Here is an 18,108-nt window from a genome sequence, read left to right as displayed (position 1 = left end):
CATGCCGCAACCCACCCCCCCCATGCCGCAACCCACCCCCCCCCATGCTGCAACCCAGCCCCCCCCATGCCGCAACCCACCCCCCCCCATGCCGCAACCCACCCCCCCCCCATGCCGCAACCCACCCCCCACCCCCCCCCCCCCCCCCCCCCATATGCCGCAACCCACCCCCGACACTGAACGGCGTCAACCATCATCAATGGTTGACGCCGTTTTAAATCAACTGTGATTTTCGCCGACGTGACCCATGGCCACGTCGGCGGGACTTCGGCCCATCCGGGCCGGAGATTTAAGGTCAGTGCAAATAAAATGAAATCCCGCCGGCGCCAGCTGTTTTCACAGGCTGCCGGCGGGATTTGCACAACGCCGGTTTTTTACCGGCGGGAGAATTCGAAAACCTGCGGGAGCGGAAATAACGCCGCTTCCCGCCAATTCTCGGACCCTGCGTGGGGTCGGAGAATCCCGCCCAGAGTGTGGTGAAGCCAGGTTCAGTTTAAGCATTAGAAAAGGTCTGAAAAGGAACACTGTGCAGGGTAATGTGCAGGCGAGAAGGCAGGAGAATGGCAGCAGGGGAATTAGATACAATGGGCCGAATGGCCTCCTTTGGCGCTGGAACAATTCTGCGAATCAGGGTTCTATGAAATAAAGTATGGAAACGAATGAATAATTCTGGAGACATTTTGAAAGAAAAATATCTTTTTTTTTGTACTTAGCAAATATTTCGCCTGTCCTTGCCTTCTGAAGTAAGATGCACAAAAATGGATACTGGTTTATTAACGTGGGGTTTGGGATTGAGGGAGAGAGATCAGCTGGAATATCAGGGTTGATGGTTCGTCAGCAATAGGATTTTGTCGGGTGGAATTTGCAGTTGAAATTGAAGCCTGCTCAATAGCTCTCGGCTGGGATTCCTAATTGCTTCTAATTGCCTTACATAGAACATACAGTGCAGAAGGAGGCCGTTCGTCCCATCGAGTCTGCACCGACACACTTCCCCGTAACCCAATAACCCCTCCTCACCTTTTTGGTCACTTAAGGGCAATTTATCATGGCCAATCCACCTAACCTGCACGTCTTTGGACTGTGGGAGGAAACCGGAGCACCCGGAGCTAATCCACGCAGATACGGGGAGAACGTGCAGACTCCTCACTGACAGTGACCCAGCGGGGAATCGAACCTAGGACCCTGGCGCTGTGAAGCCACAGTGCTATCCACTTGTGCTACCTTATTTCAAATGCCTTTTAAATTTGGTTAACCAACCTGAAGGGTAGTCACTGGGAGTTGAAATATTCACTTCATCGTGGAAATTTTTGGCGTGCTTAATTAACCTCTGTCCAGTCAATGGCATCCTCTCACTCCTCTGTCGGATCCATCGTTCTGTCTAACTCATCATGTTTAGTTTATGTTTGTTTTTTGTTTATTCGTATCTTTCTGAATGCCACTGTCAACATAAAACTTCCATGATCCGGTCTGTTTCTTTAAATTTGTAATTGATGGAGGTGCCCACCCCCCCGTACCCCTCACTCATTTCGCACTGACTCGCCTCTAACTTTTGAAGCAATTCCAATTTCTTGGCTACAGACAATGAATGATGTGTCCTTTTCGCAGTGCTACGCCCTGGGGGTATCTGCTGGCTTCTTTGACATGGTTGTGACAGCAAAAAACACAATCACTTTTTTTAAAAAACCCACAGGAAATCCAAAAATATGACACGTACAACTAAGCGCAAAGTGCATGGGTAGTGGCTGGGCGGGTCAGGCCAGGTTGAGGGATGTTTGGGTCAACTTACCCTGGTGTTACGAGGATGTGTATTTTTAAAGAAAAAGATACGGGGCGGGATTCTCCGCCCTGCGACGCAACTTTTGTGCCCCGACCCACCGGCGGGGTTCTCCGTTACACCGGCCAGTCAGTGGGGTTTCCCATTGTGGGGCAGCCCCATGTCATCGGGAAACCCCCGGGCGTCGGCAAAACAGAGAATCCCGCCGGCGGAGAATCCAGCCCACAGGGTCGAATTTTCCCAAAAAATGACTAAGGGGGCAATTCTCCGGCCCCGTTGCGCCTGCCGCCCAGAAAGGGCGAGAAACTGATCTGAGCTAATTCATTTTAATTTCACGCATTAGTGAGATTGAAATGGAAGGCAGCGGCATCCCAGTGTTCTCCCATCTTCCCAGTCATCCGGTGGGAATCGATCATTACAATCGAGGACCACGAACCGTGGACTCCGAAGTGGAGCAAGGAGGTGAGTACCCCTCCCCACCTGAAGCTCAAGGGCACAGCACCACTGGCCAGATGCCATGGGGTTAGGGGAAGGGGGGTCCTTCAAGGCAGCTAGGCGCTGGGGAGCTAGAAGAGGCCAGGTCGGGGGTCTTCACCGGGATGGGTTCACTTTGAGTCTGCAAAGCCTTGAAGCCCACTTTCTTTCATGTTGAACACCCCATAACAGGACAAGCACAGCTGCAGCCTCTCTGTCCTAAAACCTTCTCACAGAGCCATTCTGCAGCTTGTTTCTTGGAGAAGCATCCCACTCCCCTTGACGTTTCAATGGGCTCTGTGGTTTCAGTGTTGCAGTCTGCCTGCCTTTATCCCCTTGTACTTGGTTATTTACATTGAATTTCACACCCAATTGACTTTCCCAAATTTCTTTCTTGATTGACAGCTAACGTCTATCTCAAAGGCTGGATTAGCTTTGTTTGTTTTTATACCACCTCGCAGCCCACTGACTCTGAAGTGTTTCCTCTTTGGAGCAGGTGCCCTGTCTGACTCAATCGTGGATGTTTTCCTGCTGAAGTTCTTCCCAGAAAGAGCTGGCACTCTGTCTGACACCAATTTTGTAGACTGGATCATTTTCAACCTCTGATGGCTGAACAGCATGCCTCCATTGGAGGAACTTCACCACCACAGAAGCAACTGGCGCCACTCCAACATGAAAGTACAAGGGGGTCCATCGATGAAGAACTGCTCGCAGCCACTGTTCAATTCTCTGGATAAATGTGGCGATCACGCCAGGGGGCTCGGAGGACTCGGTAGCCCTCGGTGGTCAGGGACATGGCTGGACAGGGCCCTTGCACAGCCCCAGGTGCCCGGGCAGTGCCCAGTCTGCCAATTCCAGGATGGCGCTGCCAAGGGAGGAATGAGTGGAGGACTGAAAGGGTGGTGCATGAAGGGGGGGGGGGGGGGCTGTGGCGACACCATAGTGGGGTGTTGCTCACTTGGGGAGGTCCTGGTGTCACCGATTGTGTGCGTGAGGGCCGGCGTCTTTGCCAGCAAAAAGGAGGGGAATTCTGTTGGGTTATTAGGGGATCAGAGAGCCCTCTTAAAAAATAACTTCAGTGCGGGAACGTCGTAATGGGAATCACGGCAGAACAGCTGGCACAATTCGCACCGATTTTCACACCCAAAATGGCTGCTCTGGTGCAATTCCGATTGCAATCTTCCCACGCTGAGTAATTTTTTTGGAGGGGGGGATAGTGTGCTTTGTATTGGCATTGAGAGGGTGGCACCTCAATATGCCAGAGTGTCTGGCTTCAGAGATCTGGGCATCGTTTTAAAGGATGTCCCAATTTCAAAGTTAAGTGACAGGCCCCCTCATCCCTATTCCCGTACTCGTGAGCGGGACTTGGCTATAAGTTTCTGCTCAGCGATTCTGCGTTGTCGCGCATCCTGAAGGCCGCCTTGGAGAACGCTTACCCGAAGATCAGAGGCCGAATGCCCTTGACTGCTGAAGTGTTCCCCGACTGGAAGGGAACATTCCTGCCTGGCGATTGTCGCGCGATGTCCGTTCATCCGTTGTCGCAGCGTCTGCATGGTGTCGCCAATGTACCACGCTTTGGGACATCCTTTCCTGCAGCGTATGAGGTAGACAACGTTGGCCGAGTCGCACAAATATGTACCGCGTACCTGGTAGGTGATGTTCTCACGTGTAGTGGTGGTACCCATGTCGATGATCTGGCACGTCTTGCATTTGGCTGGCTTTTCTCAGTCATCGAACCTGTTAACTCACCAGAACGTTCACACTGGGGAGAGGCCGTCCACCTACTCTGTGTGTGGGGAGAGGTTTGATTGATCACCTCAGTTGCTGACACACTAGCTGACCCACTACTTGCCTTCAAACAACCGCGCAATCTCTCCAGTTGCTCCGTCTGGACCTGTAGATTTAATTACCTGCAAAGACTTGCAAAGTATCGTATTGCATCTTTGACTTTGTCTGTATAAATGTTTCTGGAACCCACCTCTTCATTCACCTGAGGAAGGAGCAGTGCTCCGAAAGCTTGTGATTCGAGACAACCTGTTGGACTTTCACCTGGTGCTGTAAGACTTCTTCCTGTGCTCACCCCCAATCCAACGCCGGCATCTCCACGTCATGTATAATCTAAGGAGAGTAAAGGGTGAACAAGATGATGTTCATGTATATCAACACTAGATGGCATCACTGAAATGAAATGAAATGAAAATCGCTTATTGTCACGAGTAGGCTTCAATGAAGTTACTGTGAAAAGCCCCTAGTTGCCACATTCCAGCCCCTGTCCGGGGAGGCTGTCACGGGAATCAAACCGTGCTGCTGGCCTGCTTGGTCTGCTTTAAAAGCCAGCAATTTAGCCCAGTGAGCTAAGCCAGCCACACTGAGTAGTCTTATAAAAGGCTGTGTCGCCAAGCATTCTGAGAGAAGCTGTTGGAGAAGCTGATGAAGTAGGATAGTGTGAGGTTGAGTTAGTGTAGGTTGTATTAGAGACATAATTAATTACTGTTAAATAGATTAAATACTATTATTTTGTTAGCTGTTACTCAGTAGAGTGTGCAAACCATTTCAAGTAGTGTAAAATAAACTAGCTTTGGTTTAAACATATAGCTTTATGTTCTTTGTAAACACTACCACTATGGCTATCTTGGAGAACATAACACACATCACTGCAAATAAAGCAGCAAAGCCAATAGCTAGTCTGATACACCAAGAACGCGCACCTAGCTCAATCGTCCCAATATTTAGACGATAGATCCAAATTTAATTTCACTGATTTTCAAATGTCCAGTTTTTGGTTTTCGGGCAGCCGGATTTTGGAAGTCCAACGTGTAGATGGATGGAAAACAATTTTTGTTCTGAAAGATGCTTCATTGTTTTGCTAATTTTTCTCTGTTCTCCACAAAAGTATATATTTTTGTTAAATTTATCAAACAATGCTTGGGAAATGAATGTCCATTAAATTATTTTGCAGCTGTTGAATTCAACTTTTCTTTTTGATACTAATTCCTGAATCTCCATGTTTTATTGATCTGTGCCGCATTTGCAATGTGCTGTGTTGTGTTGCGCTGTTCTGCATTGCATTGTGCATGTGCTGTGTTGTTACGCTGTTTTGTGTGCTGTCTGCGTTGTGCTGTGTTGTAGTGTGTTGTGTTGCGCTTTGCTGCGTTGTGCTGAGTGCTGCATTGCGCTGTACGCTGCGTCGCACTCTGCTTTGCGTTGCGCTGCGCTGCATTCTTCAGGTGGTCACATTCCTGCTCACAGTTGCTATGTTGTGCCCTTTCCCTTCCATCCCCTCTCTTCATTTCCAATGCTGCTGCACTCCATCTTCCCTCCTATCACACGCTGTGGTGAGAACTGCCTTTGCTTCATTGCTTCACCCCGTATCCTGATCCGCAACTCATCTCCTCACTACCCTCTTTCCTCACTACCTGAGCCGGTCATTTATTGCTTTAGCGTTCCTTTTGCCCCTCTTCTAATGTCATGCTATCTCCTACTTGATGGTCGTGCCCTCTTCTGCCTGCCTTCTCTTAACCCCCAACATCGCCGGTCCTCCCGCACATTTTGCGCACCTGTCCTCCACCCCAAAGAATCTGCTCATCTGGGCCACTGTCATGTGAGCCCGGTGCACAAGCTTAAATTGTATCAGGCTGAGCCTGGCACATGTTGCAGACGCGTTGACTCTACTCAACGCGTCTGCCCATAAACCATCTTCTATTTCACCTCCCAGCTCCTCCTCCCACTTACGCTTCAGCTCCTCAGTCTGCATCTCCTCCGACCCCATAAGCTCCTTATTGATGTCCGAGACGCTCCCCTCCCCTACCCACCCTCTGGAAATTACCCTATCCTAAATCCCCCTAAGAGTAACTCTTAAGTAGCTCAATATTTAAATGTGAATCTCCTGTTCAGAAATAACTCTCCATTGTTGTCTGAATGCAATCAACCTCTCACCAATCTGTCCCCTGGGTCATCTTCTGAGGTGGACTGAACCCTTCTTCCTTGCCGACTAATTCTGACAACAGACTCACCTCCATTCTCATGGGGAATCCAAAACTAAAAGTCCTTTTTATAAAATGGTCACTAATAAATCTAATGAAGAGACATTTCCTCACCCTGACATCAGTGAAAGGGTGGAGCTCCGCTACCACAGGGAGTAGTTGAGGTGAATAGCGTAAGTTAACTTCGGGGAAGCTGGATTTTTTTCATACCTTCTGGCTGTTCCAACTATTCCCAAATTTCAAACCATAGTCATTGGCTCGAATTGTGATCCTTGCAATGCAAACAAATGGATCTACACTTGTCCTAGTCTCCCTTCATTTATGCCTGCTGATCAGTACAAGATGAAAAGTTTCAGCAACAAGTCTCTCTTTTCAACAATATAGCACTTGTTCTTGACTGCACGTGTGCAATACCGTAGGGGAATGACATATCCCTTAAAATGTTTCCAGAACTCCTTATCAGCATAATGGATGGCAGTGTATTATTATTATTAAAGACAAAATAATCTTTCAGCCATAAAGTGCCGGACTGGGACCATGGATTTTACACCCGCCCACTTTATCCAATGCTGACTACTCTGAATTTCCAATGTTGTGATGTGTTCAATACAATTAAAATTACCCAGACAAGCTGCTGACTCATATTTGACCTGGCACTGGGAGTTCACCAGCAAAAAATGTAAAATTGCACATCAGCTTGCTAACAAGAAATGCATTATTTATGTACATGCTTAACTGTTCTTTTATCAGTATTATCTGCTGTATGAATATCCGGCCTAGTGAGTTGGAGCTCAAAGTTTAAGGAGCTAATGGGCAACTTTACGAATTTCCATCTTCCATTGAAAGAACTGAGGTGTAGAATGTTTTCAGTATTGACAAGTGTACTGCTGTTATCCCATCATTTACATGCTGTAGCTTTATGCTGGGGTGCTCTGGCCAGTAAGATTTGCTACTTGCGTTGTTGAGATAGATATATTTTTGTGAAGCAAAGATATTGAGGGATATGGGCCAAAGGCAGGTATGTGGAGTTAGACCACGATCTCATTGAATTGCGGAGCAGGCTCGAGGGGCAGACTGGTCCATGCTTGTTCCTACATGTTCCTATAATCCTGGTAAATTTTCATTAAATTGTTGCCCTTGTGCGAAAGGTACAATTTTGATGACCAAATTTGTCAAATCTGTTTGATTGCTTCATCAAAACTACCTTAAAAATATCTGTGAGCTGTTTAAAGTTTCTGGTTTGAAGTTATGGACTGTAGTGGGATATGTCATCCAGTATAATCATAGATTCTTGAAGAGTTCAATCACTTGTGCTTGAATATTTAGAGCTTTTATACCATTCCAAATAGGAATTGGAAGGAAAACCAACTACTGCGATAATAAAATCTGAGCTGGCCCCTTTTTAAGGGTCCAATGGTCCCTACTAAAGTCCAGATGAAAGATCCAATGATGTTGTACCAATTTTGAGGCGGGATACAGGCTAGAGTTAGGCCCCTAAAAATAGTTTGGAGGCCAAGCTGGGCCTTTTAGCCAGCATGCTACAGAGCCCTGGGACTTTGTCCAAGGTGATTTGTTAAATATGAGGCCCTCTAGTTCTCACCCCGAACACTCCCTTATCCTGCGCAGACACCCAATCCCCATACCCTACTGGTGCCAACACATGCCCTTCTACCATCCCTCATTTGCCCACATTTCCTCCATGCCAATCTGCTCAGCACCCAATGACTCATATGCCAGTAGATACCCCCACTCCCCATGGTCCCATATCGCCTCTATGCCAACTTAGTGCCAACTCATACCAAACCATCTTTCCACCCACCACCAAGCCAACTCACCAAGTGTCCACAATCAGCTTTTCTAGGATTTCCCCATTTAAATAATAGTTTTTCAAACACTCCTTTGAAATATGTACATCGACATCATACAACAACTTTTGAGTTAGATTGTGGGGTAGCTCTACTTACCTTTAATATTAATGTATTGAATGTTAAGATTGGCATGAGAGTGTTACAAAACACGACCGGCGTGAGAGTGTTACATTCAAAAACCCAGCTAACCTGCAAAATATTGGTAACAATTGTGAATGCTTCAGAATTCCAAGTGCGATCCGATGACCTCTGAATCATTGTGCTGCCGATAAGGCAGCACGATGGCGTAGTGGTTAGCATAGCACTCCTGCCTCACGGCGCCGAGGAGCTGGGTTCGATCCCGGGCCCCGGGTCACTGTCCATGTGGAGTTTGCACATTCTCCCCCTGTCTGTGTGTGTCTCACCCCCGCAACCCAAAAAGATGTGCAGGGGAGGTGGATTGGCCGCGCTAAGTTGCCCCTTAATTGGAAAAAAATAATTGGGTACTCTAAATTTAAAAACAAATCATTGTGCTGCCGATAATAGATGAGTTGCATCAACAGACAACATTCGCACCCTTTCCTCCATGGCTTCAACCTCCCTATAATCCCACCTACTCTAACCCTGAAACCGTATGCTCTTATTCTGCCCTCGTGCTCATCCCTGGTTTTCATCATTCTCAGCTGTTTTAGGGATCTGCACGCTGGAATTTCCTCCCTAAACGCCTCCACCTCTTGGCCCTTCAGATGTTCTTCAACCCTTGGCCATCATTCCGAATTGCACATTCTGAATTCTCCCTCGGTGTACTCAAACAGGCGTCGGAATGTGGCGCCTCGGGGATTTTTACAGTAACTTCATTGCAGTGTTAATGTAAGCCTACTTGTGACACTAATAAAGATTATTATTGTTAATATTATCTGACCTGATATCTCTTTGTGACTCAGTATCAAACGTTGCTTGATGCTGCTGATGTGAAGCGTGCCTCGACACTTTTTTTTTTGCTGTGTTTAAAAGGCCTGTATCAGTTGTCAAGGAGCAAGCAGCTGTATGGTTGGATTACAGCGCGTGGTGCAAGTACACGTAGAGAGGACAGAAAAAAGAACGCATCGGGGCTTCTTTTTTCCTGCTGATTCCTTCAGACATTTTCACATTTTTCTGAGGCCAGTAATAACAATTCTGTTTTTCACATGACTAATGTTCACAGCGCTGTCCCCAGTCCTTCCCCTGGCGCTTCCAATGTGTGTGGATGTATTTGTGGCTTCAATTACTCATCAATGTTTATGCACTGACCACTGATGCTAACACGCAAGCATTCTTGTATTGGTGCTGTGCTGTGCGCAGAGCTTGTTGCTGTTTTGGTAATGATCTTCTCGGCTCCCGCTACTCATACATCATCACCGTGGTCTCGGCAGCTACCCACTTTATCAGCTGTCATCCACCATTACAATCCACCAAGAATCTAAGTAAGGTTAACGTTAGAATTCTTCGCATCATACCGTACGTCAAATCACAAATTATATTTCTTGTTAATTTACAGAAAATTATACACTTCTGCTTATTATAGTTTTCTACTAGAGCGAAGAGTTTTCCGTATGCCATTTACCTTTATGGAAGTAATATATTAAAGTAAAATGTCTTCTCTATCAAACATGTGTCTGGAAGTATGTTAGAAAACCACGGAAGCTGTCCAAAGATGTGCAGGTTAGATGGATTGGTCATGCAAAGTTGCCCTTTGTGTCCAAAAGGTTAGATGGGGTTACGGTGATAGGGTGGAGGTGTGGGCTTAGGTAGGGTGATCTTTCCAAGGGCCGGTGCAGACTAGATGGGCCAAATGGCCTCCTTCTGCACTGTAAATTCTATGATCTATGAACGTGAATAGAAAGTGGCCGTTCAGTTCATCATGCCTATTGCCAGCTGGATAAAGATGCTTCGGATAGTGTGATGCATGCACATAGTGATGCTATCTTAAATGGTAGTTGCATAGATACCTGTTATACTGACATGGAGGAACATTCGAGAATGTTAACTAAATGCAATTCGCGTCACTCTTGAATTACTCCCACTGTTGGGTTACTGCCACTCTGGGGTTAATGCCATTGTGAAAATAGGAGGCAAAGACATTTAAGAGTAACACAATGCTGTATGAATCTTATCCATTGGAGAGATCACGTGAAAAATGCTGAGATGCATAATATTAGGACTGCTCGTGAATCAGCCAATGTCAGACTCCAACTCCGCTATGAAAATCTGGTCTTCTTGCTGCACACTTATCCGCTGGAGCGATGGGAGGGAGAATCCATCTGCAGCGCAGCAGGAGGCCATTCTGCCCATCCTGTCTATACTGGCTCCTTTGCAAATGTTATTCAAATCGCCCCTCCCCGTGTCTGCGTGGGTTTCCTCCCACAGTCCAAAGATGTGCAGGTTAGGTGGATTGGCCGTGCTAAATTGCCCTTGATGTCCAAAGAGGTTACGTGGGGTTGCTGGGTTACGGGAATGGGGTGGAGGTATGGGCTTACGTAGGGTGCCCTTTCCAAGGGCTGGTGCAGGTTGATGGGCCAAATGGCCTCCTTTCGCACTGTAAGTTCTATGATTCAATGAATGATTTCAATCATTACAGCATACCAAGATCCTAAGTACGGGATTCCATCCCATAACTTTTCTGCCACCATAACTCTCCACCTTAAAACGCTATAAAAAGACAATCTTTTAGCCATCTGCCCTAACAGATCCTTAAGTGGCTTGATGTCAAATTCTGCTTCTGTGAAGTAACCTTGGGGCATTTCATTGCATTAAAAGGTGTGATGTAAAAACAAATGGCATACACAATGGAAATGTAATGATAGCAATCAATTTGGAGTGCCTTCTGTTTGCTCTGCAGTCCCGTGGAAATCGCTGTGCACTGATCCACCCACCGTTCAGTTATACAATCACGTGGAGCTCATTTTGTCAATTCTGTGCACCGAGGAAGAGCAGTGCAGTGCTGCAAAACACTAGAGGTTGCGAAAGCTGTAAAGCTGAGCTAGGCCATTCGCCCAAGGTTGCAAGGAGTATTGAACAAAGCAGTGGATCCTGAAAATTTTTGCCTTTACCACCTCGTGGGCATTCACAAACTAGGTCCTGATTGAGCAATCAATCTTTGGTGACGTTATCCGTGTCCTTGTTATCTGGAATGACAAATAGGATTTTAACGTGCGTGGACGGACTGCTTGGGTGAGGTTTTTAAGCATTGTCTGAACACCCTGCAAGATTCCTATCTCTCATTGCAGAGTGAGTTCACCCAGGCAAGTTAAATCATAAAGAAATGCTGTTCAAAGTGTTTGGGAGTGAAAAACCATTTGATACAAATCAATAAGGTGCACCTTATCATCAGCATAGGACCTGTCCAGTTCTAATTGGCATTCTTACAAACCATTGCATTTTTTTTTCACCAGCAGCTGCTATGTTCCAGGCGCAAAACTCTCCCTTTCTTGCTCACCTGCGGAAAACACCAGAGAAGATCAATTCCATCCGCTTCTCAACAGCGGGTTTAGTTCGACTCGCAACTGAGCAGTGGACTTGGAAAATCCGAACACCTACAAATTCCAAGAAAAGGTGAAAAACTCACATTTAGGCAAACAGCTCTCATGACCTCGAGCTACCCTCAAAACAATTTGAAGTGTGTAGTCAGTGTTGCAATATTGGAATAGTCGCAGCCAATTTGGGCGCAGCAGCGTGATGATGAATCTGTTTCAGTGGTGCAGGCTGAGGGATAGCTATTGGCAAGAAGGTTGAGGATAACTCGGCTGCACCTCTCTGCGACAGTGCCAGGGGCTCCTCCACTCCCAGCTGAGGGAGAGCTGGCAGGAGCCTGGTTCGGTGTCTCGTTGGACAGAGGGCACCTCCGACAGTGCAGCACCCCCTCAGCCCTGCACTTGGAATGTCAGCCTGAGTTTTGATGTGCACACCTCTCAGGGATGGGAGTGGAACGCACAACACTCTGATTCAGCACCACTGAGTATCGGCTGACATCATTGTGTTTTGTAATGCCTTATCATAGACTCACAGCATTTACAGTGTCGAAGGAGGCTATTCGGCCCATCGAGTCTGCACCGGCCCTTGGAAATCCCATGCCTCCACCCCATCCCAGTAACCCTACCTAACCTTTGGACACTAAGGGACAATTTAACATAGCCAATCCATCTAACCTGCGCATCTTTGGACTGTGGAAGGAAACCGGAGCACCCAGAGGAAACTCTCGCAGTCACGGGGAGAAAGTGCAAACCCCACACAGCCGAAATTGAACCTGGGACCCTGGAGCCGTGAAGCAGCAGTGCTAACCACTGTGCTATGAGAGGTCACCCCCTGAATGTATAATTTAAACACACCTTTGTTGCTTTGTCCTGGGTGTGTAATTTTAGTACACGCCACAGAAAAAAAGAGATAATACAACTTTGAAATTAAAACTGGGAAAATTCAGTTTGTGTGCAACTGAGATTGAACTTTTGCTCAGTAATCCTTGCTGATCCTAATTTATGACGATAGATAATTGCTTGGCTTTTTTTCATTGTTGACCTATTCCTGTCCTATAGAGTTCACGTCCCTATTTGCACATTGAAGTTAAACCCTGCTCGTGTCACCTTCCATTATAGCATCTTTATTTAGCGACGTTTCAATTGCTCCTTTCAGCAAATCTTTCCGAGCACACGTCTGCTGCATTTTGATTAACCTCTGTGTTGCTTTTAGGGTCTGAGACACTTAATGTTTTGCTGCAGCCGGGGTGATTAATCATTCGCCAGCTCTTTTCTTTTACCTGATAACCTTAGAGATCGCATCCTACAAGTTGTAATGTTTTCATCTAAACCTGCCACTTTTTCCTTTAACTCATTACCTATATCTCTCTGCTCTGATGCTTTGTCCAATAATGGCTGTCCTGTCCAAAATATGGTAGCATGGTGGTTAGCATAAATGCTTCACAGCTCCAGGGTCCCATGTTCGATTCCCGGCTGGGTCACTGTCTGTGCGGAGTCTGCACGTCCTCCCCGTGTGTGCGTGGGTTTCCTCCGGGTGCTCCGGTTTCCTCCCACAGTCCAAAGATGTGCGGGTTAGGTGGATTGGCCATGCTAAATTGCCCGTAGTGTCCTAAAAAGTAAGGTTAAGGGGCGGGTTGTTGGGTTACGGGTATAGGGTGGATACGTGGGTTTGAGTATGGTGATTATTGCTCGGCACAACATCGAGGGCCGAAGGGCCTGTTCTGTGCTGTACTGTTCTATGTTCTATGTTGTGCTGGTCCATCAGGACTTGTTGCTGCATGTCTTTGATCAAACTTCCTTCTTTCAGTTGCCATCACTGATCTTATCTTCTTCAAAGCTTCTTCGCAATACTTGTGCCCCTTTTGTATTTGTTTGAGTTGCTGACTGTTCACCTGCTCCTGTCACTTTTACGTCAGGTTAACCCCTTCTCCTTCCTGTATATTTCCTGAGAATGGCTGGGAGGGAATGAGGGAAGCGGCAATCTCAAATAGAGCTAACTAGGAAACGCAGAGAGGCTTTATTGCACAGAGACTTGGACTGGCAAGGGTGTTGCAAAGTTAGCCCTGCTCGGCCTGCGGTTCGGTACCGTGCATCTGGAGTAGTGCGCATTGAGGAAAGGTTAGAATGATCCCCAAAGAGAATAATGGAGGAGACTGTTTTGTTTGGTCCCTTGTACTTTACGAAGTAGCTCACCAAACGCTTTGATATGTCCAAGCCAGGATCCCTTTATTGTGTCTCATGTGGTAAGATGGCAATCTGATACAGAGTACGTCATCATGGAGTCTTGCTACCCCTCTGGAACTTGCACCTCTCACTGACTAATAACATGTACGTCTTGTTACCCTCTCTATCTTCTTCTCAAGACCGCCGGATGTATCTCCCTTTACATCCAGGTCCCAGGTCACATGACCTTGGTCTGGAGACTGCTTGGTGTGTCTGAACCACCACCTGCTGGTTGGAGGTGGCACACCATCCAACTATGATGTAGCCCCTAGACATATCACCACGGAGTCGATGGGGGTAGTCCACATCGAGAAGGAAATTATACAGCAACTCAAGAATCACGTTGAAATGTAAAAATTCTGGGATGCACTGTTCCTTATTTGATTCCAGTTTTGGGTAAAGGAGAGTTTACCACAGGAATGTGCGGTGCAGTGGGTTAGCCCTGCAGCCTCAACGGCGCCGAAGTCCCAGGTTCGATCCCGGCTCTGGGTCACTGTCCGTGTGGAGTTTGCACATTCTCCCCGGCATTGTTATGTTTCTGGACGAGTAATCTGGAGTCTTGGATTTGTGACCCGAGGACAGGAGTACAAACCCCATCACAGCAGCCAGAGAATTTAAATTCAATGAATATATAAAATCTGAATAAAAAGCTAGGCCGGGATTTTCCATTCCCCTTTGTGTCGGGTGGGTTTGGCATGTGGTTGGGGGTAAACATATAGAACATAGAACAGTACAGCACAGAACAGGCCCTTCGGCCCTCGATGTTGTGCCGAGCAATGATCACCCTACTCAAACCCACGTATCCACCCTATACCCGCAACCCAGCAACTCCCCCCCTTAGCCTTACTATTAGGACACTACGGGCAATTTAGCATGGCCAATCCACCTAACCCGCACATCTTTGGACTGTGGGAGGAAACCGGAGCACCCGGAGGAAACCCACACACACACGGGGAGGACGTGCAGACTCCGCACAGACAGTGACCCAGCCGGGAATCGAACCTGGGACCCGGGAGCTGTGAAGCATTTATGCTAACCACCATGCTACCGTGCTGCCCAGTGTGACACACATGTTCCCTCCCCCCTCACAGTGATGGGGCGTGTTTCCCAAAGTTCAACGTCAGGAACATTATTACAGTAAATTGCTATATCATAATCAGGCCCCTGCACCGGGATCATCCACAACACCCACCCCCACCCTTTGTTAGAAAATCCACCCACACAGGTTATGATGGCTGAATGGTGTGAATCAGGACAGTCTCCAAAGGTGTGCCTCTAGTGAGCAGCCCTTCCTGGGGGAGCTCATGTGAGTGCAGCGCCCAGAGGGAAGAAGGACCCGACATTGCCCGGGTACTACCAAGGGGCAGTGACGGGGCAATGCCAGAGGGGTACTAGCATGCAATTTCAGGATGAGCCGGCCCCCGATCCTCCAGCTGTCTAAGTTGCTCGCGCGGTGGGGGGGGGGTGAATCAGAGGCCACCCACCAGGGAGACACGCCGTGGAAACCGTGACTTCCCCTTTTTTCTTGTTCTGGAGTGCTGCACTGTACGGCAGGGGGAAAACTATTGCCGGCTTAAAAATCCCGGTCCTGGTATTAGTAATGGTGGCTGATGATATCGGGCCTTCCATCCAATCAATAAAATTTACACCATGGATTTGGCTATTGCTTGTACATAATGTTAATGCACGACCTCCGACCACTCGGCATATAAGTGTAAACCTACCATGTGGCCCTGTGGTTGGGGAGTTGGGAGTTGGTTGTCCTGGAGGATAGATGTATTTTGTAGTTAATTGGTGTTAATAATTTTTTTAATTTATCCTAGTTATCTTATCACGCAGATTTTTCCGTGATAAATTATTCAAACTAGATGTTCTGTAGTTCATCATTCACTTCGGCCAGTCGACAGAACATGACAGTGACCATCAGACTCATCCGCTTCACTTCTTGACCTTCAGAGATGTAAATCTGTCCTTATTGGGCCGTGTCTCAATGTGATTCCAGATACAAAGCAACGTGGTCGATTTTAGCAAGTCACCCCGTTGAAGGCGGTTCACTGCCTGCCACCTTCTCAAGGTCAATTCGGGAATGGGCAATAAATGTGGCTATGCCCACATCCTGTGAATCTATTTTTTTTTTTAAAAACAGACCAAGCCGAAACCATGGCGTAAATTTTATTTGATTGAATGGAAGGCCCGATATTCCAAGAAAATGTATGTCTCCCGCGTGTAGGTACAGACAGTAGGACTGTGCTGGGAGTGCAAGAGGCGAAAGAGGCCGGGGTCCTGGCCTTTGCGTCCCTAGTAGCCCAGCGGAGGATTCTTCTTCAATGGAAGGATGCGAGGCCCCCAAGCGTGGGGGCCTGGGTCAACGATATGGCGGGGTTTATTAAATTGGAGAAGGTGAAATTTGCCCTAAGGGGGTCAGTGCAGGGGGTTTTTCAGGAGATGGCAACCATTCCTAGATCTCCTGGCAGAATGGTAAAATCAAAAGGTCAGCAGCAGCAGCAACCCGGGGGGGGTCTCTTTGTTTTGTTTTGGGTTGAATCTTCGCTAACGACGGGCGTTTATTTATTGTTTCTCTTTTGTATATATGGGGGGGGGGGGGTTTGTTCTTTGAATTTTCTGTTACTGTTTTCTTTTTTGTGAAAATGAAAATTTTAATAAAAATTATTTTTTTAAAAAGACAGCAGGACTTCCCTCTGAACTTTTGCGAGCGGCAGCAGGCCCATTCAGATGGGCAACAGCTCAGCTGCGCCACCAGGCGTGCTGGTGGACGCGCAGGAAGGCAGGCAGGAACTCCGCACGCAGCCTATAGAAGATGGGGAAAGTAAGACATCTTTCAAAAATAATGCAGGGCCAGGTGCCGAAGGGGAACCACTCCAGGAGTATCGGGGGGGGGGGGGGGGGGGGGGCTGCCGTCCCTGCCTACGGCTCTCTCTTTGCTTGAATAAAACCACCCCCCCCCCCCTCAGATGTTGGGGAAATCAACCTAATGTACGCAAGCTGCCAACTGCACCGTAAAATTACCTTTAATTAGGCCGTTATTTATGGAAATTGGGACTGTGGTCCCTGGTAAAATGCCCTGACCACTGGGCAGGGTCAGGAAGTTGAATGAACAAGGCAAACACCCCCCGCCCTCCCCGCCACCTGTACCTTTCACTCCTACTGCTGGGATGTAGTTAAATTCAGATCCATAAAACTCAGAAGAAACGTGGAGGCAGCTATTACAAATATATTTGTTTGCACTGAGTGCTGAGCTTGTGGCATTTGAGTGCTACAGTGAGAGTTTGGTGACTGAGGGAGTTAGGTGAGGAGGGAGTAAGGTACTCCTTTCATTTAATTTCCTATATTTATCAAAGAGCGTGAAGGGAACCAGGAGTTTAGAGTACAGCTGACTGGGAGCAGAGTCGGAGGGCGGAGGTCCAGTTGGTCCACAGGGCAGCTAATTCTGTAAAGTAAGAGGGGATGGAGGCTAGGGCAGTTGCATGCTCCTCCTGTAGGATGTGGGTGGTGAGGGATACCACTGGTGTCCCCGCTGACTATACCTGCGGGAAGTGTACCCAACTCCAGCTCCTCAGAGACCGTGTTAAGGTACTGGAGCTGGAGCTGGATGAACTTCGGATCATCCGGGAGGCAGAGGGGGTCATAGAGAAGAGTTACAGGGAGGTAGCCACACCAAAGGTACTGGACAAGAGTAGCTGGGTTACAGTCAGGGGAAAGAAAACTAACAGGCAGACAGTGCAGGGATCCCTCGTGGCCATTCCCCTTCAAAACAAGTATACCGTTTTCGATGCTGTTGGGGGGGATGACCTACCGGGGGAAGGCCCCAGCGGCCAGGTCTCTGGCACTGAGTCTGGCTCTGGGGCTCAGAAGGGAAGGGGGGAGCATAGAAAAGCAATAGTAATAGGAGATTCAATGGTTAGGGGAATAGATAGGAGATTCTGTGGTCGCGAGCGAGACTCCCGAAAGGTATGTTGCCTCCCGGGTGCCAGGGCCAGGGATGTCTCTGATCGTGTCTTCAGGATCCTGAAGGGGGAGGGTGAGCAGCCAGAAGTCGTGGTGCACATTGGTACCAACGATGTAGGTAGGAAAAAGGGTGTGGAGGTAATAAACAAGTTTAGGGAGTTAGGCTGGAAGTTAAGGGCCAGGACAGACAGAGTTGTCATCTCTGGTTTGTTGCCGGTGCCACGTGATAGCGAGGCTAGGAATAGGGAGAGAGTGCAGTTGAACACGTGGCTGCAGGAATGGTGTAGGAGGGAGGGCTTCAGGTATTTGGATAATTGGAGCGCATTCTGGGG

The 18,108-nt window shown here is 47.8% G+C and overlaps 1 protein-coding gene across 1 annotated transcript in view; it reads left to right on the top strand.

Moving 5' to 3' along the window:
* Positions 1 to 18,108, top strand: part of grin3a (glutamate receptor, ionotropic, N-methyl-D-aspartate 3A) — a 159,668-nt gene that overhangs the window by 36,615 nt on the left and 104,945 nt on the right. The window lies entirely within an intron of this gene.

Source organism: Scyliorhinus canicula, chromosome 8, assembly GCF_902713615.1.
Source record: "Scyliorhinus canicula chromosome 8, sScyCan1.1, whole genome shotgun sequence".
NCBI lineage: Eukaryota > Metazoa > Chordata > Chondrichthyes > Carcharhiniformes > Scyliorhinidae > Scyliorhinus > Scyliorhinus canicula.
The sequence above is the reverse complement of the archived record's forward strand: the minus strand, read 5'-3'. Positions and strand labels throughout refer to the sequence as shown.